Source organism: Ictalurus punctatus, chromosome 16 (genome assembly GCF_001660625.3).
Source record: "Ictalurus punctatus breed USDA103 chromosome 16, Coco_2.0, whole genome shotgun sequence".
In the NCBI taxonomy this organism is placed as follows: Eukaryota; Metazoa; Chordata; class Actinopteri; order Siluriformes; family Ictaluridae; genus Ictalurus; species Ictalurus punctatus.
In genome coordinates this window covers 16,059,846-16,075,924 of record NC_030431.2, presented here as the reverse complement: position 1 = coordinate 16,075,924, position 16,079 = coordinate 16,059,846, and positions in this window count along the sequence as shown.

Sequence of the window (16,079 nt, the reverse complement as noted above, 5' to 3'; positions counted from 1 at the left end):
CCATTGAACAAGATAAGGCTGGGTCTTTGCATCACCTCCACTCTCTACGAGAGACTGTTGGGGCTTATGGCAGCAGCAGCCAACATCATACCATTGGGCCTATTGCACATGAGACCATTTCAGTGGTGGCTGAAAAGTCAGGGGGTTTCTTCCAAGGATGAAACCACTGAGAGTAATTAGTGTCATGCAGCGATTCATACGTGCTCTGAGAATTTTGAGGTGTCCCCAGTTTCTAGCCTCGGGTCACACTCTCGGGGCGTTTCCTTATCGCAAGACGATTATGACAGATGCCTCCTTCACTGGCTGGGATGCGGTCTTAGATGGCTGTCCAGCTCACAGTGTCTGGAGTGGCCCTCATCTGGAGTGGCATATAAATCGCCTAGAGATGTGGGCCATATTTCTAGCACTTAAATTCTGTCTTCCTCAATTGAGAGGTCACCATGTGTTAGTGTGAGAGAGAACACAGCGGTGGTCTCATATATCAACTACCACGTTGGGCTATGTTCGCACCTAATGTTCAGGCAGGTGCAACTAATTCTTCTCTGGGTGGAGGGAAAGTTTTTGTCAGTGAGTGCAATGTATATTCTGGGCAACCAGAATGTTGTGTCAGACATCCTGTCAAGGCAGGGGCTGAAGCCTGGGGATTGGAGGCTCCATCCACAAGTGGTGGAGTCCATATGGCAGAGGTTCAGTCAAGCGGAAGTGGATGGGTTCGCCTCAGAGGAGACAGCACACTGGCTGCTGTGCTTCGCCCTCACTCCTCCCACAACATTGGGGCTGGATGCCATGCTGCAACCCTGGCGAAGATCATATCTCTACCATTTTCCCCGATCACTCTGCTCCCACAAGTTCTAGCGAGAGTTCACCAAGACCATCTACATCTTTTGCTAGTAGCACCTTATTGGCCATCTTGAATATGGCTCTCAGACAATATCACTGCTAGATGGCACTCCTTGGGAGATGTACTATCTCAAGCCGGAGAGTTGATTTATCACACTCAGCCAGAACTATGGAAACTGGGTCTGGCCCCTGAGGGGCACCAGCTCATAGATACTGGTGTCTCGACTGAGGTTGTAAAGACCATGTAGAATGAGAGCACCATCCACGAGAAAATTGTATGTGCTCATGTGGCAACTTTTTGTCTCATGGTGTGAGGAACGTCAGCTAGACCCAGTAAACTGCACAATAGCTACAGTCCTGGAGTTCATACAAGGACGTTTCTCAGCAGGGTTGGCTCCTTCTACAATCAGGGTCTATGTGGCCACTTTTTAGGCCAGCGATGCCCCTATTGATGGAGCCTCTGTGGGGCAACATCCTCTAACATCAAGGTTTATGTGTGGTGTCAGGTGGCTGAGGCCCATCTGCAGACAACGCATACCATCTTGGGACCTTTCTGTGGTCTTGGAAGGTCTGTGAAGTGCCCCATTTTAGCCCTTAGTGTCAGCCTCTGAGAAGCTCCTGACTCTAAAGGTAGCTGTTTTGCTGGCCCTGGCATCTCTCAAGCAAGTAGGAGATCTACAAGCTCTCTCTGTTGCCCCTTCCTGGCTTGATTTTGCCCCTGGATTAGCCAGTGCCTTCCTATATCCTAGGCCAGATTATATTCCTAAAGTGCCTACGTCTGCTGCCCAGCCGGTAGTGTTGCTGGGTTTCTGCCCTCCTCCATTCTTCACACCAATACAAGAGAAATTGCACCTAGTGTGTCCAGTAAGGGCTCTCTGTACATCCACGGCACCGGCCAGTGGTGTAAGTCGGAGTAATTGCTGGTCTGCTGTGTCGAAGCAGCGCATCTCTAATTGGATAGTGGAAGCAATCTGTATCGCTTATGAGGCACATGGTCTCGCTACACCTCTGGGCATAGGGGCTCATTCCACTAGGGGGGTCACCTCCTTGAAGACTTTATCCAAAGTGGTACCCTTACAGGATGTGTGTGCTGCGGTGGTCTGCTGCACACATTTATTCAATATTTCAGTCTGGACATGCATTCCACCCTGGGCTCAAGTGTCTTGCAGTGACCTCCTGGCTTGGATCTTTTGAACAGGCCATACCCTCAGTATGACGCAGTGGGTATTCTCATTCCCACAGCATGAATCTCACACAATGTTGAGTTCCACATTGTTACATGGTTACACATGTAAACGAGGCATTGCATAGTTTTGTCATACTGGGGCATGCCTGTGAATTGTGTCTTCGCTTCAGAAAATAGAGGCTGACGGAGTGGTTCACAGGTGCCATTTTATATCACGCAACGAGCTTAATTGCCACAATGATTGACCACGGCAGGCCTATAAATAAGCTTGATTTCACACAAGCTTCATATACTGGTCACACACAAGGGTGCTTCCCACAGTGTGAATCCCTTCTCAGGGAACAGGGTTACCCAGACTTTTTTGTGATGAAAATAATTAATAGAAGATTAATCATGTGAAATTGCAAAATATAAAAATAAAGTGAAAAACAATCAGAAACTTATTAGGGTAAAAAACAAAAAACATACAATAACCTAGTTGCACAAGTGTGCATACCCCTTTGATTTTATTATACCACTCAGTCTTTCGCTGTATGAGTCTATCATCGTGGCACATCTTGGCTTGGCAATATTTTCCACTCTTCTTTGGAAAAACATACTGGATATATCAAATTGTGAGTACATCTCCTGTGCACAGTCCGCTTCAGGTGACCTTTTAGTTGGATTCAGGTCTGGGCTCTGGCTAGCTTATTCAAAAACATTGATCATCTTTTGGTTAAGCTATTTCTGTGTTGATTTGGAAGTATGCTTTGGGTCAATGCTGAAAGGTGAAATTCCTTCTCTTCAGCTTACTAGTATAGAGTATGTTTCTTGATCAAAGTTTGATTTGAATATGATTATTGTATAATTATTGTATAATCAATTAAAAATGTGAATTAATGAACAAGAAATGTTTTGTATCTGTCAAAGGCCTAAAAGTATTTGAATGTGCTTTGCTCATGAAAATGTTAGTGCTGACAGTGATATAGAAGGTTAAGAGTGTTAAATCAGCATTTAAGCATATGATTAAGAGTCACTGAAAAACAATCAGCATTTTAAAAGTAGCTGGATGACAAATCAGCATTTAAACTGTGATATTGTTTTTAAAAATAAGTTGTTTAAAAAAAAAATAAGCTGACTGAGCTCACGCCACAGTTATAAAAAAGGTATGACCAGGATGAATAAATTGTGGCAAAACGTTGCGTGAGCTTCACGCTGTGGAACGAGTATACCCGCTCTGTCATACTGAGGGTATGGCCTGTCACAGAGACTGCATCAACAGCGGCGTGGCTGGCCAAAATGGGAGCCATGTAGACCCTAATTATAGAAGGAGCTAACCTTGCTTAGAAATGTTCCTGTAAGAACTCTGGATCTGTAGCAATTACGTAGTTTACTGGGTCTCACTGACGTTCTCTGAGCCCCTATCTCAGCACTAGCATCTTTGCTAACATCAGCAAAAATGTGTTTCGCCCAGAGATGGTACTTCAAGCTTGTCGTGCTTCGGTGGAAGGACAGTTCCTCACTGCAGTAAGTGCACACAACTTTGGTTTTATCAAAACTTCCATCTGGAAGCTTTTCATCGTTACTCGTATTTGCCATGCCTTAATCACACAAAGCTAGGTAACCATCTGCGCTGTGATAATGGGAAGAAGTTGGGGTCAAACTTGATTGTCAAATGATTAATTTGCGTTAAAAAAAATAATAACGCGTTAAAATTTTTAGATTAATCGCATGCATTAACGCTGACAGCCCTAATATATATATATATATATATATATATATATATATATATATATATATATATATATATATATATATATATGTGTATATATATATCTTTTATTGGCATTTTATTGATTTATTATCTTGACGTATGTATGTGCGGATACACATACAGTACTGTGCGAAATATTTAGGCACATTCAAAGAAATGTTGTAAAGCGAAGATGCCTTAATAAGAATTAAATTAAATTATTCTACTTTTTTTTAATATAGTAAAGTGCAGTAAACGGTATTAAATGAAACAAAGTCAATATTTGGTGTGACAAAAAAATTAAAAAATAAAAATAGTAGTCGCCTGTACAATTTGTGCAGTTTTATAAGGAAATTAGCTGATAAGTTTTACTGAGCATCTTGCAGAAACAGCCACACTTCTTCTGGAGACTTTAGCACTTGCTTCTTATTTTTGTAGCAAAAGCCAGCAGCCTTTGTGTTTTTTGTCTGAAAAGTGGTCTCTTACATAATATGCTGCTTTCTATACTGATATACAAACATTTTTCTGTAACATTTAATTTTGTGCTAGAAAGCTGTTTGGGAATCTAAAATGTTGTTTTTTGTACTGAATTTAATAATGTAAAAGTCATAAAATAAAATAATCTATAACAAAGTTTGTACTAAAAAAACAGGGTGCATAAGAGTTTTGCACATTACTGTATGCATTGTACATTTATTATTACATCACGTTATGTAAGGTGCAAGTGTGTAAAGTGTTTTTTAAATAACTACTAAATTGTTATAGTCTCAGTATTAAACTGATGCACACAGGAAAAGACACTAGCTTTGTCTATGTCTTTTATTGTTTATCAGGTGCACAGTGCTTAACTGCCTGTGTGCCCTTTGCTGCCGGCCCAGATATCACCTAGGTCTGAGGCCGGTAAAAATAGCCACCCTACCCCACAGCCCAGACATGTGAAGAATACAAGAGATTTTTGTCACATGCAGAGAGCCAACAGTACTAGTCAGATATTCCTGCAGCTCCTTTAACCCTCATCCTACCGACTGGGGTACCCGCAGACCCCTGAGGTGTACTTTTTGTCATATCTCACAGGTGCTTTTGTGCTTTTGCTCCTAATGACTTCATATAATTTTTTCAGTTTCTGTTTTAATTAGTGCTTTTAAAAAATACCAATGTATTGAGGTCCTGGGGACCCCAGTTAAAAGCACTCAATTCCATATATGCGGTTTAATAAATGGCACTATTTATTGAGTTCATGTTTCCCATAGTTCATAATTTAACGTATCACAAACTATCAGAGGGGGTAGGGGCACTCTGTCAGTCATTTTGAAGGAGACAGACACAGATGAAGCAGACAGAGATGCCTTCATCATCTCGATGGGAAACATCCCAGATTGGAAGTTTTCATAATGTGGCCACTGTCACTGGATCTACCTGAGACAGCTGGGGCATGCCCTGGTCATGCCCCACATAAAGAGGAAAGCTGATACTTCCATGCTCCAAGCCCCAATCTAAGCAGCAATGATTATCATGGGCGTGAGGAAAACTCTACCTGCTGCTGTTGACGTCCAAGTGGACTGGAAAATCTACTCGAAAAAGATGTGGCCTTAGCTCCCAAAACACAGACAGGAAGGTAGCAAAAATGCCAATATCCCCTGAGCATAGCATGAGCCAAATCATGTGCTGTAACTACTTGTATTTATTCAAACTTTATGTTGACAGAGGGTCATACTGAGACCAAGGTCTCTATCTACTTTTGCATTGAAATCTCTCTCTTACATTAGGTGTCAACAAATCTTTTAATAACCAATAACTAATTTCTTAGGAGAAGGTGAGAATTTGCATTGAAAACATCTCATGCCCTCTCTAAATGAATGTGAACATACACACGTGCACATGCGCGCACACACACACACACACACACACACACACACACACACACACACACACACACACAGAATAAAACTGATGTCTCCCAATGTAGGAAAATGTGCAAGCAGGAAATCATAAATAATGGTGAAAAGAGTTAACATAACACTCACATAACTCTCACCTCACCTCAAATTAACTCATTTTCCCCATTGTGAGAAATAAAAAGATTCTGTTCACTGAAATAGGTGAGACTCACAGGCAAATGAAGCACACTCAGAAACAGGGATAAAATATAGAAGTGCCCTGCTGGGGCATTTTTAGCATAGTTAGCGAAGTGATCAGGGGGTGTAAAAACATCAATTCCACTCTTCGTAGGGAACTACAGATGATGTGTCCTTTCACTGGACCATGAGGAATTAATGGCCCTCCTGTGCCTTGAGAATTGATTGACCATGCCGCCTTCAGCAGAATAGGAAAAAAGGAGCAAGACAGAGAGGTAGGAAAAAGATGATAGCGAAGTGAATAACAAGTGAAGTGAAGTGAAGATAGTTGCAAAAAGAGAGCAGTTGCTGACTTTGTGACACCCCAGTGGGAACTGACAGACACAGACCCCGATGGTGTGTTTAACCTTCAAATATCGTTCGCTCATCTTCAGTGGTTTATCGCATTTCAGACACATTTTGGAAAAAGGAGCTTTTTTATTCACCAGACCTAGGCCATACTCCCAGGACAATGGGACCCAAATGGCCTCTCTATTCTTGACGAGACTGCTTGGAGGGCTCAGGCAGGATTGCATGAGGGATCAGAATAAGATTCCATTGTATGACATTCACAGATATCATGACATGAAGGGATATAGTCCTACGGCTGAGTGTTTCTCTTAAGGGCCATTCTAAGCCTTCTGCCGTAGCAGGCTTTCAGCTTTTGACTTCAAATCATAACCTTTGTGTGGAGAATTTGTATATCCAGATTACTTTGAAGCTATATTTTAAATTGATCTCTGGAGCAAGAAGACTGATTTAAAAGTATGCAAAGAAAAAAATTTATGTACTTGTTTAATACAGGATAGAATGGTGGTGAAGTGGGTTGCATTGCCATCTCACAGCTCCAGGGTTCCAGGTTTGAGCCTGAGTTTGGGTCACTGTCTTTCTCTGCGTGGTATCCCCCTTTTTGCATGGGTTTCCTCTTGGTTTTCCAGTTTCCTCATAAAGGTATGCCAGCAAGTGGAATAGATAAGCTAAATTGCCCTAGGTGTGAATGTGTGTGCACAAGGCTCTGTGTGGACTGGCATCCCATCCTGGGTGTGTTCCCACCTCATGCCCAGTGTTCCTGGGATGAGCTCCAGTGAGTGAGTGGTATGATACACACTACTTGCTCACTTCTAGTCACATGGTTTGTCACATGGCTTATCAAGGCATCAGAAAAGAATCTTGAATTGATGTTTGTTTTCTTTTGATAACTTACTAACAATGTTAGTGACATAATTTGTCTCAATCGACAAAAAACAAATCTACCACTGTTACTGTAGCTCAGGTTGTTATGTGACTCATTCAAGAAATAAAACTATAGATGAACACCAATTGTCTAAAACACAACACTGCTAAAAGTTACATTTTAATTATTGTCCCTTAATTCATATTGTACAAATGTCTGAATTTTGCCATTAACATTGAAGGGGTTATAAATATAGATTCAAAAAGAAGGTACCAAACTGTATGTTTCCTTGTTGCTGGGGTGGTACTAGGATGCATCTTTTGCACCTTTAGTATGTATCTTTATACCTTAAAAAATAATTTAAGATACATGATTAGTATGGCTGTATTCAAGACGGTTATTGTCAAGACCAAGACCAGGACTAGGCAAGATTGAATTAAGACTGAGTCTGAAGGGTTGAAGATTTAAGATTCAAGTCAGAGTCAAGAACAAGATTTTAAAAAAATTAAATCCTTTTCTAGGCCAAGCCTTTACTTCAATGAGTTGGCTTCATTTGTGTACTGTGCCACTGATTTGACTGTACTTTCAAGACCAAGACAATATATAGTGGGACCAATGTCAAAGACTAAAAGTCTAAGTACAAATGTCAATAAGTCAGAGACAAGTCCAAGTCAATACAGAAAACATCTTGATACTGATCTCAAGCATGACCGTCCCAATAATTGAACCACTAATGTAACTTCAAATCTTCACTCTAAAAGTTAATTAAATGCATCTTCTCAGGTAAAAGATGCTTACTCATGATAAAAAAAAGATGTAGTCTTGATGGTACCACCCCAGAGACAAGGAAAAGTTTAATACCTTTACTTCTAAGACTGAATCCTCATCTGTAGTGCAAGTGACAGCCCTCTTTTAGTCGAGTGGGAAAAAAAAAAAAATTCCCCACCTTCATAATATTGCTCACCTTTCACCACATGATGAACCCTTAAGGTGATGAAACTTTGGTTCATGCTTTATCAACACTTGACTACTGCAATCCACATTTCAGTGGTTTTCTGGCTAAAACCATACAGCAGCTTCAGTATATACAAAACAGACTGGCTACTGCTTAGAGTCTGCAAATGTATTAATACCGACTCTCCATTAAATTTACTTCTGGTTTTCATTTGACCGGTTTCATATGCACAAGGTTGAATACAGGAGAACTGAAAACAAGCAGTATTACTACCAGAACCCTGTACCTATTACTGTAAAAGTTCACTTTTTTCACAGTGTTTGCTGACCGTGTACCGCAGTTTCATTCTGAAATTGGCAAGCCCCAACTGGCAAGAATACTTACAGTATATACAATCATACTTTATGCCACATACATGTTATATGCAATTGCTCCTTTTATAGACAGAAATGATGGAAGCTGGTTATCTCATTTCCATCCTGTCTTTAAATCAAATTAATATAAAAAGTGTTGACGTATAATGCTGAGCAAAAACTTTTCAAAGTGGAAATATATATATAAAACAAGGGGGCATATCCACATATCACTGTGAAAAAACATCACATATATTTTGGGGGGGGGAGAGAGAGAGAGAGAGAGAGAGATGGATGCACAGTGGCTTAGTGGTTAGTACATTTGCCTCACACCTCCAGGGTTGGGGGTTTGATTCCCACCGTGGCCCTGTGTGTGCAGAGTTTGCATGTTCTCCCCGTGCTGCGGGAGTTTCCTCTGGGTACTCTGATTTCCTCCCCCAGTCAAAAGACATGCATGGTAGGCTGATTGGCATGTGTGTATGTGATGTGCCCTGTGATGGATCGGCACCCTGTCCAGGGTGTTGTGCCCAATGCTTCCTGGGATAGGCTCCAGGTCTCCCTGTGACCCTGAAGAAAGGATAAGTGGTATAGAAGATAGATGGATGGCCACACACATTATATATATATATTATATATATATTAGTCGCGACGGTCCGAAAGCGACGGCACGCAAGGTATTAAAATCGCTCCTTCCCCGACTACCGCACAGGCACGGAAGGGACAGCCACCATCCAGCAGACGAGGGAAGAGTATAAGAGGCCACCCTTCCGATCGTCCAGGGAGAAGTATCTCTTGTGACATGTGCGCGTCGCTTCTCCCCAATACCCGTCATTTGTTTGACTTTGGAATTTACTAATCGCCCTCTCTCTCTCTCTCTCTCTCTCTCTCTCTCTCTGTGCATGTGTGTGTGTTTGTTCTCCCTTCCAGACGACTCGGATCCAGACGAGGCCGTTGCTCGCTGAACACACACGCGGCATTGCCAGACGGCACGAGAAAGCCCTCACGCTTCCGGGAAGCTCCAACACGCCCACGGAAGAACTCTGCAACGCCAGTGTGTGTGTGTGTGTGTGTGTGTGTATATATATATATATATATATATATATATATATATATATATATATATATATATATATATATATATATATATATATATATATATATATATATACACACACACACACACACACACACACACACACACACATGCATGCATAGAGTAGAATAAATCCATCAGAGTGTCGTCTGTTGTTTTCAATAAAAGAGATTAGGCATGAGGAAAATCTGACCTTTTGTAAAAAGCAGTTAGGAGTAAGCAGTAAGCAGTTAGCATGGTCAATATCACTAATTTGCTTATATTTAAATACAGACCTAGAAATAGTGCAGAATCTTGAATATTAAATATTAAAGATATTGAACATTTACTTTCTGTGTTTTGAATATTACAAATATTAAAAAGATTTATAATATTTAACAATAAAATTATATTTAAAATATAAAAGATAAAATCTAAAATCTATATATATGCTCCACCACAAGAGAATGGAGTAGGTGTAAGAGGTGGGACTGTGAGCAGTTATAGTCATTGTGCTGCCACTGCTCTCAGGTTGACAGAAGCAGCAGACTAGAACAGCTGTGGTTGTGCAGTACGGAACACTCATTTAGGGAATGATATGGCAGACAGGCTGGCATTTAAGACACAGATAAAACGGCAGAGAGACGGCCATGGTCACGAAATTGGATGAAACTCAACATGGCCAGGCGGGATGTTAAACCGAGTGTAACATCCTTAGTGGTCTAAAGCCAGGACCAAAGGGTTGTAGCAAGCTTGGTTTATTGCAGGGGAGAAATACTGTCCAGACATTTGGAAATGAGCTAGACAGTCCAATTCAAAACATAGCACAACCCACAGCAAAAATGATCAAACAGAATCCAAAACACAGTCCAAAATAGTCCAGAGTACAAACAGGATAAGAGAACAAATATAAATGATTGACAAGCGCTTGGAAAATAAGTCTGATCAGGAAGTTCTCATATTGTCCTTAGCTGAAGGCAGAAACACATAATTGTGGGCATTCCCAGAAGGATGTGTGACAGGTGGATTTTTAGAAAATGATGGGTTAGTGGTCATCACTCTGGCGCCAATTCAGAGCCCCATCTGTGAAGTGCCATTCTTCTATTTTTCACCTGGCAAAAAAGTGTCCACAGACGAGAACAGAATATGCCAGACTCCAGACTCATTCCCCACTGCGCTATGGTTCGTATCAGTCTGTACAACGATATGAATAAATACTTCAAGTGGTCAGACTCTTTAAACAGGCTCTTTAGTATGTGGGAAATACATTTACAAATTATGCTATAGAGCTAGGCAGATAAAGGAATTAGCAGTAACTGGTAAAAAATGACCACAGTGTAACACTGAAGGTCACAAACATAATCTTCAGTTTGTCACTTGATTATTTTGGGATTGTTTAGCCATTCTAGCTGTGATCCATTTAGTCGGTAGGTCACTTTGGCACTTGGAAAAAAGATGGCTATTTAAATGTGGACACTGGGTTCTCTCACCCTAAATGAGCACCAGCAAATTTAACACATCAATAAAAGAAGGGTAGGTCTTAGAAGTCCACATACTCACTGCTGGTATCAAATTAGCCTAGTGATAATGCTTAAATGCAAAGTTACTTACATGATTATATTGAACAGATTCTTTCTTTTGAATGATGCCGGGTTCCTTTGGGCAAGGTTTCAGTTTTTGCATACTCTGCGAAAGCATAGTTTCTGCTATTTATTTATTTATTTGTTTGTTTGTTTGTTTATTTCTTACAGTCTCTCAGATTGATTTGTGCTGTAGCCAATCAGCAAAAAACATGTGATGTTCAATAAGGACCTATACTGGGAGAAAAAAAAAGTTCACTGAATTTCATTAATTCAAAAACATACATCAGTTCCACGTGATTGAATTCAGTTACATTAGCACGATTTGTTTTCTTACTTCTAACATGGTTTGATCACATATTTTAAAAGCCCTCAATAAAATCAAACTCTGCTCTCTCACCCAAACTGAGGATCTAAACTAGGTCTTCTGCAACAGCCACATTACTGCTGTGCACACTTAAAGCGTGCGCACAGAAAGCCACCTCATCGTACGAGTACCAAATTAAGTTCTCTTTAGTGGCTTATTATGCTTGGATGGTCAAATAAATACATACACATCATGTCAAAATGCTGGTCTGGGGAGAATCGGAGTCAATACCAGGGGCGTGGCCTGGACATTTAGGGCTACAGCCACGAACATTTTTTTCTTTAGCCCCAAATAATTCTCCACTTGGAGCAGTTTGTCACTACATAACTAAACGTCCGTAAAAGAAGACGGCGGTGTTGTAATTTTATATCTTCAGTGAACGGAGGCGAGACCAATCAGACAGGGTTTACAGGAAAATAAGTGGAAACACTCGTGTTTTATTGGCTGACAGTTCTCAATTCTGTCAAATACTAGCTCACACAATCAGTCTGCGGAAAAAATGCATGGAAGTACGTATTAAAATGTGGGTTTTTTTTTTTTTTTTTTTTGATGGAGAAGAATCAGTCTAGCTAACGTCCCTGGTCAATACAGTATAATGGATCTGTGCATTACGTCTTAAAGTGATGGTAGTCTAATAAATCTGCTGCTGTCTGTGTCATTAATGTTAATCAAACAACAAAAGACAGAGAAAATCACTCACTCACTCATTTGACTGAATAACTGTATGACAGTATATATCATACATTGACATCTATTTTATTTTACATTTAATTGCTTTATTCAATTTCCGAAGTATTCTTTCTTGAATACTGACAGACCTACCTGAAAAAACGTATCGTTATTGTGAAATAAGATTGTAGTCATATTGGCCAACCCTAAACATTAGCATTTGGTGATTCCAGTCTTGAATTTCATGTAAAATGTTAAATGTACTTCTTGTAGTAAATATCATAAACCCTGCTTATAGGGATTTTTTTTTTTTTCATTTTAGCAATTAAAATGAAAAACAAAAAGTTACAAGAACAAAGCTGTGTTCAGAAATGAGTTTGTTGTCATTCATAGACAGCTTAAGAGCAGTAATAAAGCATGAAGCTGCTAAATGTAACTCTGTAAACTCTGGAGTACACAATATAGTTTGATACAATAACAAAACATGTTAATTTGTATTTTCATACACTTGTAATATAATAAAAGTTCCCTTTCAAAGGGAACTTCAATGTTGCGTTTAGCATAACACTATGGGAAGCGCCTCTCACACGTGACCGGTATCTGAAGCTTTTGTAAAATCATGCCTATTTATAGGCCTGCCATGATCAGCTGACGTGGCAATTAAACGCATCGCGTGATATAAATATGGCACCTGTGAGCCGCGCCATCAGCCTTTATTATCTTCAGTGAAAGACTGCATGTCAGTTGTTTGTGTAAAGAAACAAAAAGACACTTCATTTCCTTGCTATCTTTTCTCAAAATCTCAGAACTTTTCTATCCCTTTAAAAAAAAAAAGAGAAGAAAAAAAAGGAATGAGTGAGAGAGAAAAATATGAGTGAGAGAATTCAGGAAGTGTGTTACGGCTTGCTCCCGTTTCATCATGGGGAATAGTGCACACTTTCTGGGTGAAGTGTTTAGGAGTGTAGCATGTGATGACAGCCTCGAGAAGCTGCGCATGGTAATGCCTACATTAAGCAGCTCGGCTCGCAACGCGCGCTCTTCTCGGAAGCCGAAGTGAGTTGGGTTTCAGAGCCTCGCGGATTTGGGCCGGCCACTGCCAAGGCAGCTAGCCGTCTCAGGTTCGGGAGATCTCTTATGGATCCGGAAGAGGAGCTAGAGACGAGCGCTGCTCTATCTCTTGCTTTCTTGTCTTCCGGGTTCGGCTCACCGCTGGATTTTGGAGCTCGCATCGCGACTCCTCCTTCCTGCAAATAAAGAGCTGCTTGAAGTGATTACTACAGCACACTGCAGAAACTCCCCTTTCTTACAGAAGTGCATGACAAAATATCAGGCTTCTGGGGGAAAACCATGCATAAGCTGTATTTATAACGGCATGAACGGCATGGCTATTTAGCTATACTGAAGGTGGAGGAGGTGCTTGCGAGCTACCTCTCTCCATCGACGGCAGGTAATTAGGGGGGCCGGCTTTGCCATCCAAACCACCGTGTAAGGCCACCATGGCATTGGTGGGCAAGGCCTATGCAGTAGTAATATTGCTTGTGGGTCACTGCAGACAATGACAGTGTTGCAGGCCTACCAAGCAGACCTGCTGAGTGAGCTCGACATATAGCTGCATTCAGCCAGTTCCTTCCCTGTTGTCTCAAGCTCACCCGGGCATCCACAAGTGGAGCCCGGGCCAGCACTAGTGCGAGGGAGACCCAGAAGGCGAGTATGGCAACCCCCACAGACAGCCAGGGGAACCGGGCGGCCACAGTCACGGCCTGCTACTAGGCCTGATCTGAGAATGGTCATAAAGGCCAAGCAGGCAAAACAGACCGGTCCTGAGGGGCCGTGGAGGGACGTATCAGGGGACATGAGGTGGTTAGGGCAGGTAGCCCCCAGTGCTACTGTAGGGCCTTCCCTAGCCAAGGCGGTCCCCAAATTTTCAGTGTTGTCTGGTCAGTGAGCTGTCACAGGGCAATGAAAATTTGATGCTTTCCCACCAATAGAATGTGGAATAGTTAACGTCACTAAAAGACCATCGGTCAGTGTGGTAACTACTGCCAAATGTGTCTCCATGGGTTCTGTCTACCGTAGAAAAGGGTTACCGGGTCCAGTTTATAGCTCGACCCCCCCGGTTCAGAGGTGTGCTCACCACAGTAGTCAGCACAGACCAGAGCCCGACGTTAGTGCAAGAAGTAAGATCCCTCTTGGATAAACGGGCCATAGAACATGTACCTCGTTCCCTGAGGGAGGAAGGTTTTTACAGCTGTTATTTCCTGGTCTGCAAAAAATAGGAGTATGCAGCCAATTTTAGATCTGCATGATCTGAACTGTACTATTCGGACATACAGGTTCAAGATGCTGATGCCCAAATTTATCGTTCCACAGATTCAGCTTGAGGACAGGTCTGTGACGATAGATCTAAAAGGTGCATATTTCCCCATAGAAATATCACTAGCTTTATCCCCTCACACCTTCACAAAGTGCATGGATGTCACTCTGGCTCCATTGTGAATCCAGGGCATCCGTGTACTAAACTACCTGGATGACTGGTTAATTCTGGCACGATCCAGGGAACTGGCGGTTCAACATCAAGATGTTGTTCTCGCCCACATGAAGAGATTGGGGCTCCGGTTGAATTCAGAAAAGTATGCTTTCCTCAGTGCAGTGGACAACTTTTCTAGGGGTTATAAGGATTCTACTATGAAGAGGGCGTTTCTATCCCCAACATGCGTAGGGTCAATCCTATCAACAATGAGCAAGATAAAGCTGGATCTTGGGAGACTATTGGCGCTTATGGGCCTATTGCACAGGAGACCATTCAGTGGTGGCTGAGAATTTGGGTTCGCTAAGACAGTCTATGTCTTATATGTCTATATGGTTCTGAGAGATAATATCCCTGCGAGATGGCACTCCTTGGGAGATTCCCATCCACAGGGATCCACTGTAGACCTAGTGAATTGCACAATAGCTACAATCCTGGAGTTCTTACAACAACATTTCTCAGTGGGGTGGGCTGCTTCTACAACAGGGTTTACGTGCCGCCATTTTGACCAGCCACGCCCTTGATGATGGAGCTTCTGTGGGGCAACATCCTCTAACTTCAAGGTTTATGCGTGGTATCAGGTGGCTGAGGCCCATCTGCAGGCTGCGCATACCTTCCTGGGACCTTCTGTGGTCCTGGAAGGTCTGTCAGGTGCCCCATTTGAGCACTTAGAGTGGATCTACTGTTTCAAGCCGGAGAGCTGATTTATCACCCTCGGCCAAAACTATGGAAACTGTGGGTCAGGCCCCTGAGGGGCACCAGCTCATAGATACTGGTCTCACAACTGAGATTGTAGAGACCATGTTAAATGCTAGAGCACCATCCACAAGGAAATTGTATGCACTCAAGTGGCAGCTTTTTGTCTTGTGGTGTGAGGAACTTCAGCTAGACCCAGTGAACTGCGCAATAGCTACAGTCCTGGAGTTCTTACAAGAATGGTGGCTGAGGCCCATCTGCAGGCCACGCATACCTTTCGGGGACCTTCTGGTGGTCCTGAAAGGTCTGTCAGAGACCCCATTTGAGCCCTTAGGGTCAGCTTCTGAGAAGCTTCTGACTCTAAAGGTAGCTCTTCTGCTGGCCCTGACATCTCTCAAGTGAGTAGGAGACCTACAAGCTCTCTCTGTTGCCTCTCCCTGCCTTCACTTTGCCCCTGGATTAGCCAAGGCCTTCCTGTATCCTATGCCGGATTATATTCCTAAAGTGCCTACATCAGCTGCCCACCCTGTGGTGTTGCAGGCTTTCTGCCCTCCTCCATTCCCTACATCGGAACAAGAGAGAATGCACCTGCTGTGTCCAGTAAGGACTCTCTGTACTTACGTCCACTGCTCCGGCCAGTGGCGTAAGTTGGAGCAGCCGCTGGTCTGCTTTGGCGGCAACAGTAGAAGTAATGCTGTGTCAAAGCAGCGCATCTCTAATTGGATAGTGGAAGCAATCTCGATTGCTTATGAGGCGTGCGGTCTCGCTACGCCTCTGGGCATAAGGGCTCATTCCACCAGGGCGGTCACATCCG